Below are 5286 nucleotides of genomic sequence, written 5' to 3'. Positions count from 1 at the left end.
CTTCGACGGAATCATCAATGAGTTTAGTGGGACATCCTGGTTTTTGTCTGTCGTGAAAGCCCGAGAGAAGTGGAGTGAAGTTTTGTGCAACAATGAGGGCCGGTAAATCGGATTGAGCAGCGTGTTAGCTCAAAACGGTTCCAAGCCCTATTCACGGTCACGTGAGCCACACAAGCCAGCCCAGCCTCCGTGAACGCCCAACAACCATCTAGCAGGTAGTTTTGACCTTTTCCCATTTCTGTTTTATCGCATTTGTTTGACAAAATATACATTCTTTTTTCCGGATTCCGTTTTTTCAGACCAAAGAACAGACTCCTGCGATGTCCTCACACGGTGCCCTGGAGTCGAAAGATGATCAAGCAATCCTCGGTCATTGGATGATGAATTGATGATGAAAAGAAAATTTGGCGTAAAAGCCAAAACAACACGGACGAAATTCATTAATAAGGGGATTACATCGGGGGTTTTGGGCGAGCTCCCGAGCGTTTTTTGTGAATGAAGTGCTGGCGTAAAAAAATCCCGATAAGCAATGCCCGATGCGATCACCTCCCCACTATTCAGTGGAGGGCCTTTGCTATGCTTCTATGCAACGAAAAAGAATATAAACTTAACAATTGCCATACAACGGGGACGGGAACTGTTGGCTTTTTTTTTTAATTCATTCTATAACATTGTAACTTATACTCTCTGGCACTGGTCCCCTCAGGAAAGGACCTTCTACCATTCGTGCTCGCTGGCGATTTCGCAAGCGGACGCAAATAATGGATTTTTTGTGCTCCAAGACCGCGTGCACACCGTGCATTCTCTCATTATTTTATGTTCTGCAGCATTTTCTGCACCGAATTGCAAATCCAACCAAAAAAGGCTACGGAGGGAAAACGGAGCAGATCGCTAAACGATAACTTTCGAGTGGCCGTATCGCAATAGAAGTGGTACAGCGGAGGATAAAGGACGGTTTATTGGAGTTGGAGTAATAATTGTGATGGATTATTGTTTAACTTTAACGTTTACAGGATTTAACTCATTAAACGATGTAACAAACGATCATGGAGCTCTATAAGTGCGTTGCAACTGCATTTTCCATACCAGCAGATACAGCATATCGCGTTCCATTTAGCTGGCTGCCGGATTTTTGTCACAGCATTGTCGGCAATAATCGAAAAAAAAACAAAAAAAACCAACGGTGGAACTGGAAAGAACAATCTGCTCAACACCACGACCACGGAGACCACGTGCACACCGTGGCCGGGTGGAATCGATAGGATTTTGCCCCGAACCCCCTGCGGAAGCCCGCGATTCTGTGGGGTTCCAAACTCCGCTCGAAAGCACTTGATGCGCGGTGCAAGAGGCACTCGAGGTCGCGCATATCGCGTTGCAACGTTCTGCTGTGGCCACAGAGGCTGGTGGCCGCCATCGAGAAGGTCTCTCGAGCACACTTTTCTCGAGGTTTTCTCAAGCTGCAGGGATAACCTTCCGCTTCCTTCCGATGGTGATTGTTTGCGAGTTTTTTTTTCTTCTCTCCAGCATTCCTCTCCGTCGCTTCTCCGTCTCCGGCGATGGCTTAAGCAGGAGCATAATTGCTTCAATCATCGCGAGCTGCTTCCTGATTCTCGGATTCTAGAAAAAAAGAGCTGGTGAAGGTGGCCGCAGGGAGCTGGAGTGAGCCCACTGTTTCTGTGGCCACACACAAACCGTGGGACGCTCGTCAATTAAGACACCCGCGTGGCCCGGGGGTCCTGGAATGCAGGAGTTTGGATTGTGTCGCCACAATCCTCAAGACGACCGGGACGACGTCAAGTGATTCGAACAGTTCGTTTCGGTCGAGTGTTTCTTGGCGTTCTCTCTTTGGGAACGTTCATTGTTGTGGCTTCGGGGGTTTCGGGTTAATTTTGTTGGCCATGGGATCGATTTTTCGCCGTTCGGAAGCGATTGATTTTTTTCTCACCTTTGTCAACCTGGCCCGCGCGCCGGAACCTGCCGGAGGGTCGACGTTTCGACAACGGTGGGCTACAGCAACAAATGGGGTTGCGGGTTGAGTTTCCCAAACCTTTGGTGGTCCCCTTTGCAACCGTTGATAGCTTTGACGCACTTGAAACTAATTGATCTTTACTTAGTCGAGTGGCGACCGATTACAGACCGAGACCGATATTTGCATACCACCCGTCCCCCCTCTCCTTCCCCTTGGGATAAATGCACGAGTTTCGGGTGTTCGAGTTCAAGTGCGGTCGGCCCGCGGTGCAGTAATGAAAAGGTTATGCTGCGACCCGTGATCCCGATCGATTCACGCGATTTTGCGTTTTATACTGAAACGGATACACAATTGAACAAACGACCATTTGCGTTACGTTTGCTTTGCGGCACTGCGCGGTTTCGGAATGGTTTTTCTCGAATTCTTTCACCACACTCATCGGTGTAAGACCAATTTCCTTCGAGGAAAATCTTGCAATTGAGTTAAATTCTTTCATTCGATGTCAAAAGTGAAGAGGAAGTGATATTGTGAGCCATTCCATTTTCTTGATGCGAAAGCCCTGAACCTTATGAAGCATGAGAGTCGTTCAACTGTGCCATTATGCAGAAGGTTATTTAAATTATTTCAAAACTTAAAAATGTACTTTTCCGATTGGTATACAACTATGCATATTCTCTGCACATTTTGGCTTTATTAATCCTTAAGAATATAAAGAGAGAACATGTTAACAGCAGAATGATGTTGAACAATCTAGAAAAGCCTAGAAAGTCACAAACGGTACTGTCAATCATAGGATTATACTCAAGGAAACCAAAAGTTGAGCTAGCATGCTCCAAATGCAATAAGCTCCACAGCTGATGTCCTTTCCTGATAATCAGTTTGTTGAACTGGCTTTGTCCGATTGTAGACTAGAAAATCCTCAAAACTCTCAATGCACCTCAATCAATAATTCACAAATTAAATCACTTACAGGAAATCTAATCCTAAATGGATAAATGGAATGGATACAATTTTAAAGTAGGTTCAAATGCAAAGAAAATCCTTGATGGAACTTGTCTACCTAGATGCTTCTACTGACCTATTGAAAAATCAGAAATCATCTTTAATTTGCAAAGAGGTTTTTCTTCAACAATCCAAAAAGGAACACACTTTGCAGGAATCAATCCATCACTCAAGTGCTAGGAAATGAAGGAAACACACGGCCAGCACCTCCTTGAGCTACGAGAAAGTGATGTAATGGCCGTGGTGGCTGGACTGTCTATTGAACCAAACAGTTACAAAACAACCCGGCTCGGAAGCCGTACGACCAGAATACACTGTTATTACCAGGTGTTATTACCGTGTTTGTTATGCGCACAAAACGTATCCTTCACAAACAAAGTAAGACAACCACCGTTCGTTGGTTTCTAAACGGGGCCAGAGGGGGGCTTTTTGCTTTTCGTGTTTTCGTGTTCGATGTTAAATCAATCGAGCTGCTGCCCCAAAAAGGGGGAGCAGAAAACCACCTTTTGTGGGGCCACACATGAATGAACCGAAGCACATAATGAATTTCGTCGCAAGTCGCTGCCGGCCTGGGACAAACCATCACGATCACGAGATAAGGAGCATTGAAAGGCGGAAGTAGATAATTTCCCCTCCTAGCGGTCATTATCTGTGATTAGACGACGTCTTTCTCGCACTCGCACTCGAATCGGTCGCAACAAGGTATTTGGCTGTCCGGCTGGCGTGCCTCTGGTTGCAGGCGGTTGGTGAAAAGTTCGCCCAGTCATGCCTATTATCTGAAGCATCAACCAGACCCGCTGGCCCTCGTGGAGTCGAGGAGCATAGGAGCAGCATTTTCGATGTGCCAGGGAGCCAGTGAGGCAGGGTGCAACCTCTTTAATCGGATAAAGTGTAAACAGAGACACCCAATCATCATTATCACCTTCGAGTGGAGCAGGATAATGATGTTGAGCGAATTCACGGGGCTCCAGCTCCAGATCTGCTTCTGGAGCAGGCGTAGCTCTACATTCGATTCCATTCGGTTCGAGAGCCCGATATTCGCATGTTCCGGAATCCTGTGGTAATTGCTGTGTCGTTGCCATTGTGCAGAATCGTGCAATAAAGTCCATCATCCTCTACCTTTTGTGTGGTGTTTTTTTTGTGCAAATTTGCCGTCCATTTTTTTTGGCAATGTCACGCTTGTCTTTTGCAGCTCTTGGTGTTGGTGAAGAAAGCCCTCATTATCACATCTTCGGCTTCCGGTGTTCGAGGCTCGTTTTGTGTCGATTGAAAGGATGGACAGCCAGTCAGCGAGCCAGGCCTGGGACAAGAATGTTCTGAAAGCGATAAAACGTGAATAGCTCACGCTTTGTGCGGGATACAGACATTCAGCCAGTCAGTCAGTCAGTCAGTCAGTCAGAGAATTGAAAGAGGTATTGCTACTGTTATAAACCTTCGCCAGGCGCTAGGGAATCAATTGAATGTTTCTAACGCGCCACAGCCCCTGAACCAGGGTGCCAGGGTGAGAGCTGAAACATATAATTATCCTCGCTGCGGTCCCGGTGCGGTCCTGTAGAGGACCAGCGACCAGAGAAGAAGGAGGAGATCTCCTTCACGCCACGCCACGCCACGGTGCCAGCAGCATAGGATGGTAATGACGTGCCTGGTGGCTTACCAGGCCAGTGTCGTGGCCAGGGTCGGGAATGCAGGCCCGGTTGGCCCTCGTTGGAATGTCTGGAAGGGGTTATGTTGTGCGCCAAGTCAGTGTGCGCCAAAGTCAATCAAATCTCACCACCAAACCGCTTCCAAAACGATTAATAAGCACCTTCCGTTCCCCCTTCCCGTTTGGATCCCTTCTGGGGCGTAGACCAGCGCATAATGGTTCTGTTTGAGTGTGGCGCACAATAGAGGGACCACAATTACGCGCCCGCTACCGTGTGATTTGTGCGATTGTTACGCGCGCGCGGGTCAAATAGTGATTAACACGCGAAGACACGAAATCGGCTCCGGGGCCGAAAGGCCGGGAGCCGGGATTGACGGGCGCCGGGAGAAAGATGCGGCGATGATGGTGCGGATGAAAACAGAAATTTAGTCGAAAAATAGCCCGAACAAAGTCCCTTCCCGTGCTCTATGCGCTCTGTGCTGAATGGAATATTGTGAAAGATTAATAATATGTTGATTCGCTGTGCTCTCTCCTACTCCTCTCTCTCTTTCTCTATCTCTCTGTCTCTCTGCGAAGAAATACTTTCTGCCAAACGTTCGTTGCCACATAATTGCAGCTCCAGTATGGCGTTTGCCCTTTGCTTCACCATAATTTCGCTCTTTCTATGAGCGTC

The sequence above is a fragment of the Anopheles aquasalis genome, chromosome 3 (assembly GCF_943734665.1).
Source record: "Anopheles aquasalis chromosome 3, idAnoAquaMG_Q_19, whole genome shotgun sequence".
NCBI classification, from domain to species: Eukaryota; Metazoa; Arthropoda; class Insecta; order Diptera; family Culicidae; genus Anopheles; species Anopheles aquasalis.
Note: the sequence above shows the minus strand (reverse complement) of the source record.